This window comes from Leptodactylus fuscus, chromosome 1 (assembly GCF_031893055.1).
Source record: "Leptodactylus fuscus isolate aLepFus1 chromosome 1, aLepFus1.hap2, whole genome shotgun sequence".
NCBI classification, from domain to species: Eukaryota; Metazoa; Chordata; class Amphibia; order Anura; family Leptodactylidae; genus Leptodactylus; species Leptodactylus fuscus.
This window is the reverse complement of record NC_134265.1, coordinates 235,483,926-235,506,339: the sequence shown is the minus strand read 5'-3', so window position 1 is coordinate 235,506,339 and position 22,414 is coordinate 235,483,926. Positions and strand designations below refer to the sequence as shown.

General features: G+C 44.3%; 18 non-coding genes across 18 annotated transcripts; 8 read left to right on the top strand and 10 right to left on the bottom strand.

Annotated features, from left to right (window-relative positions):
• Nucleotides 1-1,097: 1,097 nt before the first annotated feature.
• Nucleotides 1,098-1,170, bottom strand: TRNAF-GAA (transfer RNA phenylalanine (anticodon GAA)). Its single transcript has one exon. It is a non-coding gene; the product is annotated as a tRNA-Phe (tRNA).
• A 175-nt stretch (nt 1,171-1,345) lies between these two features.
• TRNAL-CAG (transfer RNA leucine (anticodon CAG)) lies at nt 1,346-1,428 on the top strand. The gene has a single exon. It is a non-coding gene; the product is annotated as a tRNA-Leu (tRNA).
• A 1,186-nt stretch (nt 1,429-2,614) lies between these two features.
• Nucleotides 2,615-2,687, bottom strand: TRNAF-GAA (transfer RNA phenylalanine (anticodon GAA)). Its single transcript has one exon. It is a non-coding gene; the product is annotated as a tRNA-Phe (tRNA).
• Nucleotides 2,688-4,130: 1,443 nt separating this feature from the next.
• TRNAF-GAA (transfer RNA phenylalanine (anticodon GAA)) lies at nt 4,131-4,203 on the bottom strand. Its single transcript has one exon. It is a non-coding gene; the product is annotated as a tRNA-Phe (tRNA).
• A 175-nt stretch (nt 4,204-4,378) lies between these two features.
• Nucleotides 4,379-4,461, top strand: TRNAL-CAG (transfer RNA leucine (anticodon CAG)). Its single transcript has one exon. It is a non-coding gene; the product is annotated as a tRNA-Leu (tRNA).
• A 1,189-nt stretch (nt 4,462-5,650) lies between these two features.
• Nucleotides 5,651-5,723, bottom strand: TRNAF-GAA (transfer RNA phenylalanine (anticodon GAA)). Its single transcript has one exon. It is a non-coding gene; the product is annotated as a tRNA-Phe (tRNA).
• A 175-nt stretch (nt 5,724-5,898) lies between these two features.
• TRNAL-CAG (transfer RNA leucine (anticodon CAG)) lies at nt 5,899-5,981 on the top strand. The gene has a single exon. It is a non-coding gene; the product is annotated as a tRNA-Leu (tRNA).
• A 1,190-nt stretch (nt 5,982-7,171) lies between these two features.
• TRNAF-GAA (transfer RNA phenylalanine (anticodon GAA)) lies at nt 7,172-7,244 on the bottom strand. Its single transcript has one exon. It is a non-coding gene; the product is annotated as a tRNA-Phe (tRNA).
• A 1,460-nt stretch (nt 7,245-8,704) lies between these two features.
• TRNAL-CAG (transfer RNA leucine (anticodon CAG)) lies at nt 8,705-8,787 on the top strand. The gene has a single exon. It is a non-coding gene; the product is annotated as a tRNA-Leu (tRNA).
• A 1,188-nt stretch (nt 8,788-9,975) lies between these two features.
• On the bottom strand, nt 9,976-10,048 carry TRNAF-GAA (transfer RNA phenylalanine (anticodon GAA)). Its single transcript has one exon. It is a non-coding gene; the product is annotated as a tRNA-Phe (tRNA).
• A 175-nt stretch (nt 10,049-10,223) lies between these two features.
• On the top strand, nt 10,224-10,306 carry TRNAL-CAG (transfer RNA leucine (anticodon CAG)). Its single transcript has one exon. It is a non-coding gene; the product is annotated as a tRNA-Leu (tRNA).
• A 1,188-nt stretch (nt 10,307-11,494) lies between these two features.
• On the bottom strand, nt 11,495-11,567 carry TRNAF-GAA (transfer RNA phenylalanine (anticodon GAA)). The gene has a single exon. It is a non-coding gene; the product is annotated as a tRNA-Phe (tRNA).
• Nucleotides 11,568-11,742: 175 nt separating this feature from the next.
• Nucleotides 11,743-11,825, top strand: TRNAL-CAG (transfer RNA leucine (anticodon CAG)). Its single transcript has one exon. It is a non-coding gene; the product is annotated as a tRNA-Leu (tRNA).
• A 1,189-nt stretch (nt 11,826-13,014) lies between these two features.
• TRNAF-GAA (transfer RNA phenylalanine (anticodon GAA)) lies at nt 13,015-13,087 on the bottom strand. The gene has a single exon. It is a non-coding gene; the product is annotated as a tRNA-Phe (tRNA).
• Nucleotides 13,088-13,262: 175 nt separating this feature from the next.
• Nucleotides 13,263-13,345, top strand: TRNAL-CAG (transfer RNA leucine (anticodon CAG)). Its single transcript has one exon. It is a non-coding gene; the product is annotated as a tRNA-Leu (tRNA).
• A 1,191-nt stretch (nt 13,346-14,536) lies between these two features.
• TRNAF-GAA (transfer RNA phenylalanine (anticodon GAA)) lies at nt 14,537-14,609 on the bottom strand. Its single transcript has one exon. It is a non-coding gene; the product is annotated as a tRNA-Phe (tRNA).
• A 175-nt stretch (nt 14,610-14,784) lies between these two features.
• Nucleotides 14,785-14,867, top strand: TRNAL-CAG (transfer RNA leucine (anticodon CAG)). The gene has a single exon. It is a non-coding gene; the product is annotated as a tRNA-Leu (tRNA).
• Nucleotides 14,868-16,057: 1,190 nt separating this feature from the next.
• On the bottom strand, nt 16,058-16,130 carry TRNAF-GAA (transfer RNA phenylalanine (anticodon GAA)). Its single transcript has one exon. It is a non-coding gene; the product is annotated as a tRNA-Phe (tRNA).
• Nucleotides 16,131-22,414: the final 6,284 nt, after the last annotated feature.

Sequence of the window (22,414 nt, the reverse complement as noted above, 5' to 3'; positions counted from 1 at the left end):
GCCGGACTCAGCTTGCTTGGCTGTAGAGCCAGTAATAAGGGTCCTAGCTTACAGTGACCTGATTCTGTGTAACTACCGCGTGACCCTCCTGAAAAGTACATGACTCCGCAAGGGATTTTCTTGTGAAGACAAGAGTTCTGAATAATGCGCACTTGAATGGAGACCAAAGACTAATCCAATCACAATCTGGAGGATCCGCTATGATGTCTGTCACAAACACCCCTTCTACATTCTGTCTGTGTGGACCGTTAAGGTAAAATAACGGCCTTTATTGTAAGAGACAAAGGTTTACAGCTGAAGCATGGAATAACATTTCTACAGCATTGGAACCTGGGGGAGACCTGGGAGAAATGACATTCAGTGGGGCCTGGAGCTCATTGGACATTGCCATCTGGTTTTGACCAGCCAAGAGTCGTGCTCTGACTCTATACCCACTTAAAATCATCAATATAATGTAGCTGAGCAGGGTCTATCTGCTAAAAAAAGACAGCCACCGCTGTTGTGCACCTAGGACATGTCTTCTGGTGATGCAGCTGCGTGCTTTTGGAGATGAACGCTATTCGGCGAGCAGCAAAGAAAATGGCAGCTGGTTCTTCGGGAGGGAACACGGAGAAGAGGTAAGGCTTCTTGGAGAAGTGTGGTAATATATGTATCTGCCATTCAGCATTCTGCTGAATATTTCCGGATCCTTGCATTATTTAGTCTTTCTCACATTAATGACTGATGTGAAAGAGGGACTCCCCCCCCCCCCCCCATTTCCAGGATTACCTGTGCATTATGCAAGAAGGAAAGCTCGGTTCAGTTAGGATATAGAAAGAACCCAAAAACATTCATGTCAATTGTTCAATGTTTAAAACGAGGGTGTGACAAAACCCAGAATTGAATCGGGGACCTTTAGATTTTTAGTCTACGCTCTCCTAACTGAGCTATTTCGGCATCCGCGCAGCACATTGTCTTCTCCTGAAAGAACTGTTTTCAAACTTTTTTTTTTTTCTATAGTTCCAGCAGTGCGCTACGCTCGATCGAAACCCCAACGAATTGGAAAGAAACGTAGCAAGCCTTTTCTTTTGTTAGTGGATTTGTATTCAAAATTCATTTGCCGAAACCCGGGATCGAACCAGGGACATTTAGATCTTCAGTCTAACGCTCTCCCAACTGAGCTATTTCGGCCTCTGTCCTGGGGTTTGCTGTCTCCCCGTTCACTAGTTGGGACATCTTTAGGCAAGGTGAAAATTCCCATGAGTACAGAATGTACATAGGAGGGATGATTTTCTAATGAGTAGTTAATTGATTCCAAATAGCGTGCATGCGCGCGACATTCAGGGACTGAGGAAACTAATCCCATGTCAGGATGGCCGAGCGGTCTAAGGCGCTGCGTTCAGGTCGCAGTCTCCTCTGGAGGCGTGGGTTTGAATCCCATTTCTGACAGTGGTTTGATTTTTTTCCTGCTGGCGATAGCACCAGTGCAGAGAAATTCCTGCTGGCTCCCAATGGCAATTTCACTTTTACTTCTGACTATATAACCTGACTCAGCTTGCTTGGCTGTAGAGCCAGTAATAAGGGTCCTAGCTTACAGTGACCTGATTCTGTGTAACTACCGCGTGACCCTCCTGAAAAGTACATGACTCCGCAAGGGATTTTCTTGTGAAGACAAGAGTTCTGAATAATGCACACTTGAATGGAGACCAAAGACTAATCCAATCACAATCTGGAGGATCCGCTATGATGTCTGTCACAAACACCCCTTCTACATTCTGTCTGTGTGGACCGTTAAGGTAAAATAACGGCCTTTATTTAAGAGACAAAGGTTTACAGCTGAAGCATGGAATAACATTTCTACAGCATTGGAACCTGGGGGAGACCTGGGAGAAATGACATTCAGTGGGGCCTGGAGCTCATTGGACATTGCCATCTGGTTTTGACCAGCCAAGAGTCGTGCTCTGACTCTATACCCACTTAAAATCATCAATATAATGTAGCTGAGCAGGGTCTATCTGCTAAAAAAAGACAGCCACCGCTGTTGTGCACCTAGGACATGTCTTCTGGTGATGCAGCTGCGTGCTTTTGGAGGTGAACGCTATTCAGCGTGCAGCAAAGAAAATGGCAGCTGGTTCTTCGGGAGGGAACACGGAGAAGAGGTAAGGCTTCTTGGAGAAGTGTGGTAATATATGTCTCTGCCATTCAGCATTCTGCTGAATATTTCCGGATCCTTGCATTATTTAGTCTTTCTCACATTAATGACTGATGTGAAAGAGGGACTCCCCCCCCCCCCATTTCCAGGATTACCTGTGCATTATGCAAGAAGGAAAGCTCGGTTCAGTTAGGATATAGAAAGAACCCAAAAACATTCATGTCAATTATTCAATGTTTAAAACGAGGGTGTGACAAAACCCAGAATTGAATCGGGGACCTTTAGATTTTTAGTCTACGCTCTCCTAACTGAGCTATTTCGGCATCCGCGCAGCACATTGTCTTCTCCTGAAAGAACTGTTTTCAAACTTTTTTTTTTTCTATAGTTCCAGCAGTGCGCTACGCTCGATCGAAACCCCAACGAATTGGAAAGAAACGTAGCAAGCCTTTTCTTTTGTTAGTGGATTTGTATTCAAAATTCATTTGCCGAAACCCGGGATCGAACCAGGGACCTTTAGATCTTCAGTCTAACGCTCTCCCAACTGAGCTATTTCGGCCTCTGTCCTGGGGTTTGCTGTCTCCCCGTTCACTAGTTGGGACATCTTTAGGCAAGGTGAAAATTCCCATGAGTACAGAATGTACATAGGAGGGATGATTTTCTAATGAGTAGTTAATTGATTCCAAATAGCGTGCATGCGCGCGACATTCAGGGACTGAGGAAACTAATCCCATGTCAGGATGGCCGAGCTGTCTAAGGCGCTGCGTTCAGGTCGCAGTCTCCTCTGGAGGCGAGGGTTTGAATCCCATTTCTGACAGTGGTTTGATTTTTTTCCTGCTGGCGATAGCACCAGTGCAGAGAAATTCCTGCTGGCTCCCAATGGCAATTTCACTTTTACTTCTGACTATATAGCCTGACTCAGCTTGCTTGGCTGTAGAGCCAGTAATAAGGGTCCTAGCTTTCAGTGACCTGATTCTGTGTAACTTCCGCGTGACCCTCCTGAAAAGTACGTGACTCCGCAAGGGATTTTCTTATGAAGACAAGAGTTCTGAATAATGCGCACTTGAATGGAGACCAAAGACTAATCCAATCACAATCTGGAGGATCCGCTATGATGTCTGTCACAAACACCCCTTCTACATTCTGTCTGTGTGGACCGTTAAGGTAAAAGAACGGCCTTTATTGTAAGAGACAAAGGTTTACAGCTGAAGCATGGAATAACATTTCTACAGCATTGGAACCTGGGGGAGACCTGGGAGAAATGACATTCAGTGGGGCCTGGAGCTCATTGGACATTGCCATCTGGTTTTGACCAGCCAAGAGTCGAGCTCTGACTTTATACCCACTTAAAATCATCAATATAATGTAGCTGAGCAGGGTCTATCTGCTAAAAAAAGACAGCCACCGCTGTTGTGCACCTAGGACATGTCTTCTGGTGATGCAGCTGCGTGCTTTTGGAGGTGAACGCTATTGGGCGAGCAGCAAAGAAAATGGCAGCTGGTTCTTCGGGAGGGAACACGGAGAAGAGGTAAGGCTTCTTGGAGAAGTGTGGTAATATATGTCTCTGCCATTCAGCATTCTGCTGAATATTTCCGGATCCTTGCATTATTTAGTCTTTCTCACATTAATGACTGATGTGAAAGAGGGACTTCCCCCCCCATTTCCAGGATTACCTGTGCATTATGCAAGAAGGAAAGCTCGGTTCAGTTAGGATATAGAAAGAACCCAAAAACATTCATGTCAATTGTTCAATGTTTAAAACGAGGGTGTGAAAAAACTCAGTATTGAATCGGGGACCTTTAGATCTTTAGTCTACGCTCTCCCAACTGAGCTATTTCGGCATCCGCGCAGCACATTGTCTTCTCCTGAAAGAACTGTTTTCAACCTTTTTTTTTTTTCTATAGTTCCAGCAGCGCGCTACGCTCGATCGAAACCCCAACGAATTGGAAAGAAACGTAGCAAGCCTTTTCTTTTGTTAGTGGATTTGTATTCAAAATTCATTTGCCGAAACCCGGGATCGAACCAGGGACCTTTAGATCTTCAGTCTAACGCTCTCCCAACTGAGCTATTTCGGCCTCTGTCCTGGGGTTTGCTGTCTCCCCGTTCACTAGTTGGGACATCTTTAGGCAAGGTGAAAATTCCCATGAGTACAGAATGTACATAGGAGGGATGATTTTCTAATGAGTAGTTAATTGATTCCAAATAGCGTGCATGCGCGCGACATTCAGGGACTGAGGAAACTATTCCCATGTCAGGATGGCCGAGCGGTTTAAGGTGCTGCGTTCAGGTCGCAGTCTCCTCTGGAGGCGTGGGTTCGAATCCCACTTCTGACAGTGCTTTGATTTTTTTCCTGCTGGCGATAGCACCAGTGCAGAGAAATTCCTGCTGGCTCCCAATGGCAATTTCACTTTTACTTCTGACTATATAGCCTGACTCAGCTTGCTTGGCTGTAGAGCCAGTAATAAGGGTCCTAGCTTACAGTGACCTGATTCTGTGTAACTTCCGCGTGACCCTCCTGAAAAGTACGTGACTCCGCAAGGGATTTTCTTGTGAAGACAAGAGTTCTGAATAATGCGCACTTGAATGGAGACCAAAGACTAATCCAATCACAATCTGGAGGATCCGCTATGATGTCTGTCACAAACACCCCTTCTACATTCTGTCTGTGTGGACCGTTAAGGTAAAATAACGGCCTTTATTTAAGAGACAAAGGTTTACAGCTGAAGCATGGAATAACATTTCTACAGCATTGGAACCTGGGGGAGACCTGGGAGAAATGACATTCAGTGGGGCCTGGAGCTCATTGGACATTGCCATCTGGTTTTGACCAGCCAAGAGTCGAGCTCTGACTCTATACCCACTTAAAATCATCAATATAATGTAGCTGAGCAGGGTCTATCTGCTAAAAAAAGACAGCCACCGCTGTTGTGCACCTAGGACATGTCTTCTGGTGATGCAGCTGCGTGCTTTTGGAGGTGAACGCTATTCGGCGAGCAGCAAAGAAAATGGCAGCTGGTTCTTCGGGAGGGAACACGGAGAAGAGGTAAGGCTTCTTGGAGAAGTGTGGTAATATATGTCTCTGCCATTCAGCATTCTGCTGAATATTTCCGGATCCTTGCATTATTTAGTCTTTCTCACATTAATGACTGATGTGAAAGAGGGACTCCCCCCCCCCCCCCATTTCCAGGATTACCTGCGCATTATGCAAGAAGGAAAGCTCGGTTCAGTTAGGATATAGAAAGAACCCAAAAACATTCATGTCAATTGTTCAATGTTTAAAACGAGGGTGTGAAAAAACCCAGTATTGAATCGGGGACCTTTAGATCTTTAGTCTACGCTCTCCCAACTGAGCTATTTCGGCATCCGCGCAGCACATTGTCTTCTCCTGAAAGAACTGTTTTCAACCTTTTTTTTTTTTCTATAGTTCCAGCAGTGCGCTACGCTCGATCGAAACCCCAACGAATTGGAAAGAAACGTAGCAAGCCTTTTCTTTTGTTAGTGGATTTGTATTCAAAATTCATTTGCCGAAACCCGGGATCGAACCAGGGACCTTTAGATCTTCAGTCTAACGCTCTCCCAACTGAGCTATTTCGGCCTCTGTCCTGGGGTTTGCTGTCTCCCCGTTCACTAGTTGGGACATCTTTAGGCAAGGTGAAAATTCCCATGAGTACAGAATGTACATAGGAGGGATGATTTTCTAATGAGTAGTTAATTGATTCCAAATAGCGTGCATGCGTGCGACATTCAGGGACTGAGGAAACTAATCCCATGTCAGGATGGCCGAGCGGTTTAAGGTGCTGCGTTCAGGTCGCAGTCTCCTCTAGAGGCGTGGGTTCGAATCCCACTTCTGACAGTGCTTTGATTTTTTTCCTGCTGGCGATAGCACCAGTGCAGAGAAATTCCTGCTGGCTCCCAATGGCAATTTCACTTTTACTTCTGACTATATAGCCTGACTCAGCTTGCTTGGCTGTAGAGCCAGTAATAAGGGTCCTAGCTTTCAGTGACCTGATTCTGTGTAACTTCCGCGTGACCCTCCTGAAAAGTACGTGACTCCACAAGGGATTTTCTTGTGAAGACAAGAGTTCTGAATAATGCGCACTTGAATGGAGACCAAAGACTAATCCAATCACAATCTGGAGGATCCGCTATGATGTCTGTCACAAACACCCCTTCTACATTCTGTCTGTGTGGACCGTTAAGGTAAAATAACGGCCTTTATTTAAGAGACAAAGGTTTACAGCTGAAGCATGGAATAACATTTCTACAGCATTGGAACCTGGGGGAGACCTGGGAGAAATGACATTCAGTGGGGCCTGGAGCTCATTGGACATTGCCATCTGGTTTTGACCAGCCAAGAGTCGAGCTCTGACTCTATACCCACTTAAAATCATCAATATAATGTAGCTGAGCAGGGTCTATCTGCTAAAAAAAGACAGCCACCGCTGTTGTGCACCTAGGACATGTCTTCTGGTGATGCAGCTGCGTGCTTTTGGAGATGAACGCTATTCGGCGAGCAGCAAAGAAAATGGCAGCTGGTTCTTCGGGAGGGAACACGGAGAAGAGGTAAGGCTTCTTGGAGAAGTGTGGTAATATATGTCTCTGCCATTCAGCATTCTGCTGAATATTTCCGGATCCTTGCATTATTTAGTCTTTCTCACATTAATGACTGATGTGAAAGAGGGACTTCCCCCCCCTCATTTCCAGGATTACCTGCGCATTATGCAAGAAGGAAAGCTCGGTTCAGTTAGGATATAGAAAGAACCCAAAAACATTCATGTCAATTGTTCAATGTTTAAAACGAGGGTGTGACAAAACCCAGAATTGAATCGGGGACCTTTAGATCTTTAGTCTACGCTCTCCCAACTGAGCTATTTCGGCATCCGCGCAGCACATTGTCTTCTCCTGAAAGAACTGTTTTCAACCTTTTATTTTTTTTTTTCTATAGTTCCAGCAGTGCGCTACGCTCGATCGATACCCCAACGAATTGGAAAGAAACGTAGCAAGCCTTTTCTTTTGTTAGTGGATTTGTATTCAAAATTCATTTGCCGAAACCCGGGATCGAACCAGGGACCTTTAGATCTTCAGTCTAACGCTCTCCCAACTGAGCTATTTCGGCCTCTGTCCTGGGGTTTGCTGTCTCCCCGTTCACTAGTTGGGACATCTTTAGGCAAGGTGAAAATTCCCATGAGTACAGAATGTACATAGGAGGGATGATTTTCAAATGAGTAGTTAATTGATTCCAAATAGCGTGCATGCGCGCGACATTCAGGGACTGAGGTAACTAATCCCATGTCAGGATGGCCGTGCGGTCTAAGGAGCTGCGTTCAGGTTGCAGTCTCCTCTGGAGGCGTGGGTTCGAATCCCACTTCTGACAGTGGTTTGATTTTTTTCCTGCTGGCGATAGCACCAGTGCAGAGAAATTCCTGCTGGCTCCCAATGGCAATTTCACTTTTACTTCTGACTATATAGCCTGACTCAGCTTGCTTGGCTGTAGAGCCAGTAATAAGGGTCCTAGCTTACAGTGACCTGATTCTGTGTAACTTCCGCGTGACCCTCCTGAAAAGTACGTGACTCCGCAAGGGATTTTCTTGTGAAGACAAGAGTTCTGAATAATGCGCACTTGAATGGAGACCAAAGACTAATCCAATCACAATCTGGAGGATCCGCTATGATGTCTGTCACAAACACCCCTTCTACATTCTGTCTGTGTGGACCGTTAAGGTAAAATTACAGCCTTTATTGCAACAGACAAAGGTTTACAGCTGAAGTATGGAATAACATTTCTACAGCATTGGAACCTGGGGGAGACCTGGGAGAAATGACATTCAGTGGGGCCTGGAGCTCATTGGACATTGCCATCTGGTTTTGACCAGCCAAGAGTCGAGCTCTGACTCTATACCCACTTAAAATCATCAATATAATGTAGCTGAGCAGGGTCTATCTGCTAAAAAAAGACAGCCACCGCTGTTGTGCACCTAGGACATGTCTTCTGGTGATGCAGCTGCGTGCTTTTGGAGGTGAACGCTATTGGGCGAGCAGCAAAGAAAATGGCAGCTGGTTCTTCTGGAGGGAACACGGAGAAGAGGTAAGGCTTCTTGGAGAAGTGTGGTAATATATGTCTCTGCCATTCAGCATTCTGCTGAATATTTCCGGATCCTTGCATTATTTAGTCTTTCTCACATTAATGACTGATGTGAAAGAGGGACTCCCCCCCCCCCATTTCCAGGATTACCTGCGCATTATGCAAGAAGGAAAGCTCGGTTCAGTTTGGATATTGAAAAAACCCAAATACATTCATGTCAATTGTTTAATGTTTAAAACGAGGGTGTGACAAAACCCAGAATTGAATCGGGGACCTTTAGATCTTCAGTCTAACGCTCTCCCAACTGAGCTATTTCGGCCTCTGTCCTGGGGTTTGCTGTCTCCCCGTTCACTAGTTGGGACATCTTTAGGCAAGGTGAAAATTCCCATGAGTACAGAATGTACATAGGAGGGATGATTTTCTAATGAGTAGTTAATTGATTCCAAATAGCGTGCATGCGCGCGACATTCAGGGACTGAGGAAACTAATCCCATGTCAGGATGGCCGAGCGGTTTAAGGTGCTGCGTTCAGGTCGCAGTCTCCTCTAGAGGCGTGGGTTCGAATCCCGCTTCTGACAGTGCTTTGATTTTTTTCCTGCTGGCGATAGCACCAGTGCAGAGAAATTCCTGCTGGCTCCCAATGGCAATTTCACTTTTACTTCTGACTATATAGCCTGACTCAGCTTGCTTGGCTGTAGAGCCAGTAATAAGGGTCCTAGCTTTCAGTGACCTGATTCTGTGTAACTTCCGCGTGACCCTCCTGAAAAGTATGTGACTCCGCAAGGGATTTTCTTGTGAAGACAAGAGTTCTGAATAATGCGCACTTGAATGGAGACCAAAGACTAATCCAATCACAATCTGGAGGATCCGCTATGATGTCTGTCACAAACACCCCTTCTACATTCTGTCTGTGTGGACCGTTAAGGTAAAATAACGGCCTTTATTTAAGAGACAAAGGTTTACAGCTGAAGCATGGAATAACATTTCTACAGCATTGGAACCTGGGGGTGACCTGGGAGAAATGACATTCAGTGGGGCCTGGAGCTCATTGGACATTGCCATCTGGTTTTGACCAGCCAAGAGTCGAGCTCTGACTCTATACCCACTTAAAATCATCAATATAATGTAGCTGAGCAGGGTCTATCTGCTAAAAAAAGACAGCCACCGCTGTTGTGCACCTAGGACATGTCTTCTGGTGATGCAGCTGCGTGCTTTTGGAGGTGAACGCGATTCGGCGAGCAGCAAAGAAAATGGCAGCTGGTTCTTCGGGAGGGAACACGGAGAAGAGTTAAGGCTTCTTGGAGAAGTGTGGTAATATATGTCTCTGCCATTCAGCATTCTGCTGAATATTTCCGGATCCTTGCATTATTTAGTCTTTCTCACATTAATGACTGATGTGAAAGAGGGACTCCCCCCCCCCCCCATTTCCAGGATTACCTGCGCATTATGCAAGAAGGAAAGCTCGGTTCAGTTAGGATATAGAAAGAACCCAAAAACATTCATGTCAATTGTTCAATGTTTAAAATGAGGGTGTGACAAAACTCAGAATTGAATCGGGGACCTTTAGATCTTTAGTCTACGCTCTCCCAACTGAGCTATTTCGGCATCCGCGCAGCACATTGTCTTCTCCTGAAAGAACTGTTTTCAACCTTTTTTTTTTTTCTATAGTTCCAGCAGCGCGCTACACTCGATCGAAATCCCAATGAATTGGAAAGAAACGTAGCAAGCCTTTTCTTTTGTTAGTGGATTTGTATTCAAAATTCATTTGCCGAAACCCGGGATCGAACCAGGGACCTTTAGATCTTCAGTCTAACGCTCTCCCAACTGAGCTATTTCGGCCTCTGTCCTGGGGTTTGCTGTCTCCCCGTTCACTAGTTGGGACATCTTTAGGCAAGGTGAAAATTCCCATGAGTCCAGAATGTACATAGGAGGGATGATTTTCTAATGAGTAGTTAATTGATTCCAAATAGCGTGCATGCGCGAGACATTTAGGGACTGAGGAAACTAATCCCATGTCAGGATGGCCGAGCGGTCTAAGGTGCTGCGTTCAGTTCGCAGTCTCCTCTGGAGGCGTGGGTTCGAATCCCACTTCTGACAGTGGTTTGATTTTTTTCCTGCTGGCGATAGCACCAGTGCAGAGAAATTCCTGCTGGCTCCCAATGGCAATTTCACTTTTACTTCTGACTATATAGCCTGACTCAGCTTGCTTGGCTGTAGAGCCAGTAATAAGGGTCCTAGCTTACAGTGACCTGATTCTGTGTAACTTCCGCGTGACCCTCCTGAAAAGTACGTGACTCCGCAAGGGATTTTCTTGTGAAGACAAGAGTTCTGAATAATGCGTACTTGAATGGAGACCAAAGACTAATCCAATCACAATCTGGAGGATCCGCTATGATGTCTGTCACAAACACCCCTTCTACATTCTGTCTGTGTGGACCGTTAAGGTAAAATAACGGCCTTTATTGTAAGAGACAAAGGTTTACAGCTGAAGCATGGAATAACATTTCTACAGCATTGGAACCTGGGGGAGACCTGGGAGAAATGACATTCAGTGGGGCCTGGAGCTCATTGGACATTGCCATCTGGATTTGACCAGCCAAGAGTCGAGCTCTGACTCTATACCCACTTAAAATCATCAATATAATGTAGCTGAGCAGGGTCTATCTGCTAAAAAAAGACAGCCACCGCTGTTGTGCACCTAGGACATGTCTTCTGGTGATGCAGCTGCGTGCTTTTGGAGGTGAACGCTATTCGGCGAGCAGCAAAGAAAATGGCAGCTGGTTCTTCGGGAGGGAACACGGAGAAGAGGTAAGGCTTCTTGGAGAAGTGTGGTAATATATGTCTCTGCCATTCAGCATTCTGCTGAATATTTCCGGATCCTTGCATTATTTAGTCTTTCTCACATTAATGACTGATGTGAAAGAGGGACTCCCCCCCCCCCCCATTTCCAGGATTACCTGCGCATTATGCAAGAAGGAAAGCTCGGTTCAGTTAGGATATAGAAAGAACCCAAAAACATTCATGTCAATTGTTTAATGTTTAAAACGAGGGTGTGACAAAACCCAGAATTGAATCGGGGACCTTTAGATCTTTAGTCTACGCTCTCCCAACTGAGCTATTTCGGCATCCGCGCAGCACATTGTCTTCTCCTGAAAGAACTGTTTTTAACCATTTTTTTTTTCTATAGTTCCAGCAGTGCGCTACGCTCGATCGAAACCCCAACGAATTGGAAAGAAACGTAGCAAGCCTTTTCTTTTGTTAGTGGATTTGTATTCAAAATTCATTTGCTGAAACCCGGGATCGAACCAGGGACCTTTAGATCTTCAGTCTAACGCTCTCCCAACTGAGCTATTTCGGCCTCTGTCCTGGGGTTTGCTGTCTCCCCGTTCACTAGTTGGGACATCTTTAGGCAAGGTGAAAATTCCCATGAGTACAGAATGTACATAGGAGGGATGATTTTCTAATGAGTAGTTAATTGATTCCAAATAGCGTGCATGCGCGCGACATTCAGGGACTGAGGAAACTAATCCCATGTCAGGATGGCCGAGCGGTCTAAGGCGCTGCGTTCAGGTCGCAGTCTCCTCTGGAGGTGTGGGTTAGAATCCCACTTCTGACAGTGGTTTGATTTTTTTCCTGCTGGCGATAGCACCAGTGCAGAGAAATTCCTGCTGGCTCCCAATGGCAATTTCACTTTTACTTCTGACTATATAGCCTGACTCAGCTTGCTTGGCTGTAGAGCCAGTAATAAGGGTCCTAGCTTACAGTGACCTGATTCTGTGTAACTTCCGCGTGACCCTCCTGAAAAGTACGTGACTCCGCAAGGGATTTTCTTGTAAAGACAAGAGTTCTGAAAAATGCGCACTTGAATGGAGACCAAAGACTAATCCAATGACAATCTGGAGGATCCGCTATGATGTCTGTCACAAACACCCCTTCTACATTCTGTCTGTGTGGACCGTTAAGGTAAAATAACGGCCTTTATTGTAAGAGACAAAGGTTTACAGCTGAAGCATGGAATAACATTTCTACAGCATTGGAACCTGGGGGAGACCTGGGAGAAATGACATTCAGTGGGGCCTGGAGCTCATTGGACATTGCCATCTGGTTTTGACCAGCCAAGAGTCGAGCTCTGACTCTATACCCACTTAAAATCATCAATATAATGTAGCTGAGCAGGGTCTATCTGCTAAAAAAAGACAGCCACCGCTGTTGTGCACCTAGGACATGTCTTCTGGTGATGCAGCTGCGTGCTTTTGGAGGTGAACGCTATTCGGCGAGCAGCAAAGAAAATGGCAGCTGGTTCTTCGGGAGGGAACACGGAGAAGAGGTAAGGCTTCTTGGAGAAGTGTGGTAATATATGTCTCTGCCATTCAGCATTCTGCTGAATATTTCCGGATCCTTGCATTATTTAGTCTTTCTCACATTAATGACTGATGTGAAAGAGGGACTTCTCCCCCCCCCCCATTTCCAGGATTACCTGCGCATTATGCAAGAAGGAAAGCTCGGTTCAGTTAGGATATAGAAAGAACCCAAAAACATTCATGTCAATTGTTTAATGTTTAAAACGAGGGTGTGACAAAACCCAGAATTGAATCGGGGACCTTTAGATCTTTAGTCTACGCTCTCCCAACTGAGCTATTTCGGCATCCGCGCAGCACATTGTCTTCTCCTGAAAGAACTGTTTTCAACCTTTTTTTTTTTCTATAGTTCCAGCAGTGCGCTACGCTCGATCGAAACCCCTACGAATTGGAAAGAAACGTAGCAAGCCTTTTCTTTTGTTAGTGGATTTGTATTCAAAATTCATTTGCCGAAACCCGGGATCGAACCAGGGACCTTTAAATCTTCAGTCTAAAGCTCTCCCAACTGAGCTATTTCAGCCTCTGTCCTGGGGTTTGCTGTCTCCCCGTTCACTAGTTGGGACATCTTTAGGCAAGGTGAAAATTCCCATGAGTACAGAATGTACATAGGAGGGATGATTTTCTAATGAGTAGTTAATTGATTCCAAATAGCGTGCATGCGCGCGACATTTAGGGACTGAGGAAACTAATCCCATGTCAGGATGGCCGAGCGGTCTAAGGCGCTGCGTTCAGGTCGCAGTCTCCTCTGGAGGCGTGGGTTCGAATCCCACTTCTGACAGTGGTTTGATTTTTTTCCTGCTGGCGATAGCACCAGTGCAGAGAAATTCCTGCTGGCTCCCAATGGCAATTTCACTTTTACTTCTGACTATATAGCCTGACTCAGCTTGCTTGGCTGTAGAGCCAGTAATAAGGGTCCTAGCTTACAGTGACCTGATTCTGTGTAACTTCCGCGTGACCCTCCTGAAAAGTACGTGACTCCGCAAGGGATTTTCTTGTGAAGACAAGAGTTCTGAATAATGCGTACTTGAATGGAGACCAAAGACTAATCCAATCACAATCTGGAGGATCCGCTATGATGTCTGTCACAAACACCCCTTCTACATTCTGTCTGTGAGGACCGTTAAGGTAAAATAACGGCCTTTATTGTAAGAGACAAAGGTTTACAGCTGAAGCATGGAATAACATTTCTACAGCATTGGAACCTGGGGGAGACCTGGGAGAAATGACATTCAGTGGGACCTGGAGCTCATTGGACATTGCCATCTGGTTTTGACCAGCCAAGAGTCGAGCTCTGACTCTATACCCACTTAAAATCATCAATATAATGTAGCTGAGCAGGGTCTATCTGCTAAAAAACGACAGCCACCGCTGTTGTGCACCTAGGACATGTCTTCTGGTGATGCAGCTGCGTGCTTTTGGAGGTGAACGCTATTCGGCGAGCAGCAAAGAAAATGGCAGCTGGTTCTTCGGGAGGGAACACGGAGAAGAGGTAAGGCTTCTTGGAGAAGTGTGGTAATATATGTCTCTGCCATTCAGCATTCTGCTGAATATTTCCGGATCCTTGCATTATTTAGTCTTTCTCACATTAATGACTGATGTGAAAGAGGGACTTCTCCCCCCCCCCCCCATTTCCAGGATTACCTGCGCATTATGCAAGAAGGAAAGCTCGGTTCAGTTAGGATATAGAAAGAACCCAAAAACATTCATGTCAATTGATCAATGTTTAAAATGAGGGTGTGACAAAACCCAGAATTGAATCGGGGACCTTTAGATCTTTAGTCTACGCTCTCCCAACTGAGCTATTTCGGCATCCGCGCAGCACATTATCTTCTCCTGAAAGAACTGTTTTCAACCTTTTTTTTTTTCTATAGTTCCAGCAGCGCGCTACGCTCGATCGAAACCCCAACGAATTGGAAAGAAACGTAGCAAGCCTTTTCTTTTGTTAGTGGATTTGTATTCAAAATTCATTTGCCGAAACCCGGGATCGAACCAGGGACCTTTAGATCTTCAGTCTAACGCTCTCCCAACTGAGCTATTTCGGCCTCTGTCCTGGGGTTTGCTGTCTCCCCGTTCACTAGTTGGGACATCTTTAGGCAAGGTGAAAATTCCCATGAGTACAGAATGTACATAGGAGGGATGATTTTCTAATGAGTAGTTAATTGATTCCAAATAGCCTGCATGCGCGCGACATTTAGGGACTGAGGAAACTAATCCCATGTCAGGATGGCCGAGCGGTCTAAGGCGCTGCGTTCAGGTCGCAGTCTCCTCTGGAGGCGTGGGTTCGAATCCCACTTCTGACAGTGGTTTGATTTTTTTCCTGCTGGCGATAGCACCAGTGCAGAGAAATTCCTGCTGGCTCCCAATGGCAATTTCACTTTTACTTCTGACTATATAGCCTGACTCAGCTTGCTTGGCTGTAGAGCCAGTAATAAGGGTCCTAGCTTACAGTGACCTGATTCTGTGTAACTTCCGCGTGACCCTCCTGAAAAGTACGTGACTCCGCAAGGGATTTTCTTGTGAAGACAAGAGTTCTGAATAATGCGTACTTGAATGGAGACCAAAGACTAATCCAATCACAATCTGGAGGATCCGCTATGATGTCTGTCACAAACACCCCTTCTACATTCTGTCTGTGAGGACCGTTAAGGTAAAATAACGGCCTTTATTGTAAGAGACAAAGGTTTACAGCTGAAGCATGGAATAACATTTCTACAGCATTGGAACCTGGGGGAGACCTGGGAGAAATGACATTCAGTGGGACCTGGAGCTCATTGGACATTGCCATCTGGTTTTGACCAGCCAAGAGTCGAGCTCTGACTCTATACCCACTTAAAATCATCAATATAATGTAGCTGAGCAGGGTCTATCTGCTAAAAAACGACAGCCACCGCTGTTGTGCACCTAGGACATGTCTTCTGGTGATGCAGCTGCGTGCTTTTGGAGGTGAACGCTATTCGGCGAGCAGCAAAGAAAATGGCAGCTGGTTCTTCGGGAGGGAACACGGAGAAGAGGTAAGGCTTCTTGGAGAAGTGTGGTAATATATGTCTCTGCCATTCAGCATTCTGCTGAATATTTCCGGATCCTTGCATTATTTAGTCTTTCTCACATTAATGACTGATGTGAAAGAGGGACTCCCCCCCCCCCCCCCATTTCCAGGATTACCTGCGCATTATGCAAGAAGGAATGCTCGGTTCAGTTTGGATATTGAAAAAACCCAAAAACATTCATGTCAATTGTTTAATGTTTAAAACGAGGGTGTGACAAAACCCAGAATTGAATCGGGGACCTTTAGATCTTTAGTCTACGCTCTCCCAACTGAGCTATTTCGGCATCCGCGCAGCACATTGTCTTCTCCTGAAAGAACTGTTTTCAACCTTTTTTTTTTTCTATAGTTCCAGCAGTGCGCTACGCTCGATCGAAACCCCAACGAATTGGAAAGAAACGTAGCAAGCCTTTTCTTTTGTTAGTGGATTTGTATTCAAAATTCATTTGCCGAAACCCGGGATCGAACCAGGGACCTTTAGATCTTCAGTCTAACGCTCTCCCAACTGAGCTATTTCGGCCTCTGTCCTGGGGTTTGCTGTCTCCCTCTTCACTAGTTGGGACATCTTTAGGCAAGGTGAAAATTCCCATGAGTACAGAATGTACATAGGAGGGATGATTTTCTAATGAGTAGTTAATAGAGATGAGCGAACAGTGTTCTATCGAACTCATGTTCGATCGGATATTAGGCTGTTCGGCATGTTCGAATCGAATCGAACACCACGTGGTAAAGTGCGCCATTACTCGATTCCCCTCCCTCCTTCCCTGGCGCCTTTTTTGCTCCAATAACAGCACAGGGTAGGTGGGACAGGAACTACGACACCGGTGACGTTGAAAAAAGTAGGCAAAACCCATTGGCTGCCGAAAACATGTGACCTCTAATTTAAAAGAACAGCGCCGCCCAGCTTCGCGTCATTCTGAGCTTGCAATTCACCGAGGACGGAGGTTTCCGTCCAGCTAGCTAGGGCTTAGATTCTGGGTAGGCAGGGACAGGCTAGGATAGGAAGGAGAAGACAACCAACAGCTCTTATAAGAGCTAAATTCCAGGGAGAAGCTTGTCAGTGTAACGTGGCACTGACGGGCTCAATCGCCGCAACCCAGCTTTCCCAGGATCCTGAATGGAATACACTGTCAGTGTATTCCCGTATACCCGATATATACCCCCGATACCCGTTCCAACGGTGTGCCCCCCCACCTTCACCCCAGAAATACCCTGCAAGTCCCCTAGCAATAGGATTGGGGCTATATACACCCACTATTTTTGCTACTGCCATATAGTGCCATTGTCTCACTGGGAATTCAAAGAATATATTGGGCTTACATATAACTTCAATTCCAGGGAGAAGCTTGTCAGTGTAACGTGGCACTGACGGGCTCAATCGCCGCAACCCAGCTTTCCCAGGATCCTGAATGGAACACACTGACAGTGTATTCCCGTATACCCCATATATACACCCCAAATCCCCGTTCCAACGGTGTGCCCCCCCACCTTCACCTCAGAAATACCCTGCAAGTCCCCTAGCAATAGAATTGGGGCTATATACACCCACAATTTTTGCTACTGGTATATAGTGCCATTGTCTGACTGGGAATTCAAAGAATATATTGGGGTGACGTGCACCCACAATTTTTGCTACTGCTATACAGTGCCATTGTCTCACTGGGAATTCAAAGAATATATGGGGGTTATGTGCACCCACAATTTTTAATACTGGTATACAGTGCCATTGTCTGACTGGGAATTCAAAGAATATATGGGGGTTACGTGCACCCACAATTTTTAATACTGGTATACAGTGCCATTGTCTGACTGGGAATTCAAAGAATATATGGGGGTTACGTGCACCCACAATTTTTAATACTGCTATACAGTTCCATTGTCTCACTGGGAATTCAAAGAATATATGGGGGTTATGTGCACCCACAATTTTTAATACTGGTATACAGTGCCATTGTCTCACTGGGAATTCAAAGAATATATTGGGGTTATGTGCACCCACAATTTTTACTACTGGTATATAGTGCCATTGTCTGACTGGGAATTCAAAGAATATATGGGGGTTATGTGCACCCACAATTTTTAATACTGGTATACAGTGCCATTGTCTGACTGGGAATTCAAAGAATATATGGGGGTTATGTGCACCCACAATTTTTAATACTGGTATACAGTGCCATTGTCTCACTGGGAATTCAAAGAATATATGGGGGTTATGTGCACCCACAATTTTTAATACTGGTATATAGTGCCATTGTCTGACTGGGAATTCAAAGAATATATTGGGGTGACGTGCACCCACAATTTTTAATACTGGTATACAGTGCCATTGTCTGACTGGGAATTCAAAGAATATATTGGGGTTATGTGCACCCACAATTTTTACTACTGGTATACAGTGCCATTGTCTGACTGGGAATTCAAAGAATATATGGGGGTTATGTGCACCCACAATTTTTAATACTGGTATATAGTGCCATTGTCTGACTGGGAATTCAAAGAATATATGGGGGTTACGTGCACCCACAATTTTTGCTACTGCTATACAGTTCCATTGTCTCACTGGGAATTCAAAGAATATATGGGGGTTATGTGCACCCACAATTTTTAATACTGGTATACAGTGCCATTGTCTGACTGGGAATTCAAAGAATATATGGGGGTTATGTGCACCCACAATTTTTAATACTGGTATATAGTGCCATTGTCTGACTGGGAATTCAAAGAATATATGGGGGTTACGTGCACCCACAATTTTTAATACTGGTATACAGTGCCATTGTCTGACTGGGAATTCAAAGAATATATTGGGGTTATGTGCACCCACAATTTTTACTACTGGTATACAGTGCCATTGTCTGACTGGGAATTCAAAGAATATATGGGGGTTATGTGCACCCACAATTTTTAATACTGGTATACAGTGCCATTGTCTGACTGGGAATTCAAAGAATATATGGGGGTTATGTGCACCCACAATTTTTACTACTGGTATACAGTGCCATTGTCTGACTGGGAATTCAAAGAATATATTGGGGTGACGTGCACCCACAATTTTTGCTACTGCTATACAGTGCCATTGTCTCACTGGGAATTCAAAGAATATATGGGGGTTATGTGCACCCACAATTTTTAATACTGGTATACAGTGCCATTGTCTGACTGGGAATTCAAAGAATATATGGGGGTTACGTGCACCCACAATTTTTGCTACTGCTATACAGTTCCATTGTCTCACTGGGAATTCAAAGAATATATGGGGGTTATGTGCACCCACAATTTTTAATACTGGTATACAGTGCCATTGTCTGACTGGGAATTCAAAGAATATATGGGGGTTATGTGCACCCACAATTTTTAATACTGGTATATAGTGCCATTGTCTGACTGGGAATTCAAAGAATATATGGGGGTTACGTGCACCCACAATTTTTAATACTGCTATACAGTTCCATTGTCTCACTGGGAATTCAAAGAATATATGGGGGTTATGTGCACCCACAATTTTTAATACTGGTATACAGTGCCATTGTCTGACTGGGAATTCAAAGAATATATGGGGGTTATGTGCACCCACAATTTTTACTACTGGTATACAGTGCCATTGTCTGGCTGGGAATTCAAAGAATATATTGGGGTGACGTGCACCCACAATTTTTGCTACTGCTATACAGTGCCATTGTCTCACTGGGAATTCAAAGAATATATGGGGGTTATGTGCACCCACAATTTTTAATACTGGTATACAGTGCCATTGTCTGACTGGGAATTCAAAGAATATATGGGGGTTACGTGCACCCACAATTTTTGCTACTGCTATACAGTTCCATTGTCTCACTGGGAATTCAAAGAATATATGGGGGTTATGTGCACCCACAATTTTTACTACTGGTATACAGTGCCATTGTCTGACTGGGAATTCAAAGAATATATTGGGGTGACGTGCACCCACAATTTTTGCTACTTCTATACAGTGCCATTGTCTCACTGGGAATTCAAAGAATATATGGGGGTTACGTGCACCCACAATTTTTAATACTGGTATACAGTGCCATTGTCTGACTGGGAATTCAAAGAATATATGGGGGTTACGTGCACCCACAATTTTTAATACTGCTATACAGTTCCATTGTCTCACTGGGAATTCAAAGAATATATGGGGGTTATGTGCACCCACAATTTTTAATACTGGTATACAGTGCCATTGTCTGACTGGGAATTCAAAGAATATATGGGGGTTATGTGCACCCACAATTTTTACTACTGGTATACAGTGCCATTGTCTGACTGGGAATTCAAAGAATATATGGGGGTGACGTGCACCCACAATTTTTGCTACTGCTATACAGTGCCATTGTCTCACTGGGAATTCAAAAAATATATGGGGGTTATGTGCACCCACAATTTTTAATACTGGTATACAGTGCCATTGTCTGACTGGGAATTCAAAGAATATATGGGGGTTACGTGCACCCACAATTTTTAATACTGCTATACAGTTCCATTGTCTCACTGGGAATTCAAAGAATATATGGGGGTTATGTGCACCCACAATTTTTAATACTGGTATACAGTGCCATTGTCTGACTGGGAATTCAAAGAATATATGGGGGTTATGTGCACCCACAATTTTTACTACTGGTATACAGTGCCATTGTCTGACTGGGAATTCAAAGAATATATTGGGGTGACGTGCACCCACAATTTTTGCTACTGCTATACAGTGCCATTGTCTCACTGGGAATTCAAAGAATATATGGGGGTTATGTGCACCCACAATTTTTAATACTGGTATACAGTGCCATTGTCTGACTGGGAATTCAAAGAATATATGGGGGTTATGTGCACCCACAATTTTTAATACTGGTATATAGTGCCATTGTCTGACTGGGAATTCAAAGAATATATGGGGGTTACGTGCACCCACAATTTTTAATACTGCTATACAGTTCCATTGTCTCACTGGGAATTCAAAGAATATATGGGGGTTATGTGCACCCACAATTTTTAATACTGGTATACAGTGCCATTGTCTGACTGGGAATTCAAAGAATATATGGGGGTTACGTGCACCCACAATTTTTAATACTGCTATACAGTTCCATTGTCTCACTGGGAATTCAAAGAATATATGGGGGTTATGTGCACCCACAATTTTTAATACTGGTATACAGTGCCATTGTCTGACTGGGAATTCAAAGAATATATGGGGGTTATGTGCACCCACAATTTTTACTACTGGTATACAGTGCCATTGTCTGACTGGGAATTCAAAGAATATATTGGGGTGACGTGCACCCACAATTATTGCTACTGCTATACAGTGCCATTGTCTGACTGGGAATTCAAAGAATATATGGGGGTTATGTGCACCCACAATTTTTACTACTGGTATACAGTGCCATTGTCTGACTGGGAATTCAAAGAATATATGGGGGTTACGTGCACCCACAATTTTTGCTACTGCTATACAGTTCCATTGTCTCACTGGGAATTCAAAGAATATATGGGGGTTATGTGCACCCACAATTTTTAATACTGGTATACAGTGCCATTGTCTGACTGGGAATTCAAAGAATATATGGGGGTTATGTGCACCCACAATTTTTAATACTGGTATATAGTGCCATTGTCTGACTGGGAATTCAAAGAATATATGGGGGTTACGTGCACCCACAATTTTTGCTACTGCTATACAGTTCCATTGTCTCACTGGGAATTCAAAGAATATATGGGGGTTATGTGCACCCACAATTTTTAATACTGGTATACAGTGCCATTGTCTGACTGGGAATTCAAAGATTATATGGGGGTTATGTGCACCCACAATTTTTACTACTGGTATACAGTGCCATTGTCTGACTGGGAATTCAAAGAATATATTGGGGTGACGTGCACCCACAATTTTTGCTACTGCTATACAGTGCCATTGTCTCACTGGGAATTCAAAGAATATATGGGGGTTATGTGCACCCACAATTTTTAATACTGGTATACAGTGCCATTGTCTGACTGGGAATTCAAAGAATATATGGGGGTTACGTGCACCCACAATTTTTAATACTGCTATACAGTTCCATTGTCTCACTGGGAATTCAAAGAATATATGGGGGTTATGTGCACCCACAATTTTTAATACTGGTATACAGTGCCATTGTCTGACTGGGAATTCAAAGAATATATGGGGGTTACGTGCACCCACAATTTTTAATACTGCTATACAGTTCCATTGTCTCACTGGGAATTCAAAGAATATATGGGGGTTATGTGCACCCACAATTTTTAATACTGGTATACAGTGCCATTGTCTGACTGGGAATTCAAAGAATATATGGGGGTTATGTGCACCCACAATTTTTACTACTGGTATACAGTGCCATTGTCTGACTGGGAATTCAAAGAATATATTGGGGTGACGTGCACCCACAATTTTTGCTACTGCTATACAGTGCCATTGTCTGACTGGGAATTCAAAGAATATATGGGGGTTATGTGCACCCACAATTTTTACTACTGGTATACAGTGCCATTGTCTGACTGGGAATTCAAAGAATATATGGGGGTTACGTGCACCCACAATTTTTGCTACTGCTATACAGTTCCATTGTCTCACTGGGAATTCAAAGAATATATGGGGGTTATGTGCACCCACAATTTTTAATACTGGTATACAGTGCCATTGTCTGACTGGGAATTCAAAGAATATATGGGGGTTATGTGCACCCACAATTTTTAATACTGGTATATAGTGCCATTGTCTGACTGGGAATTCAAAGAATATATGGGGGTTACGTGCACCCACAATTT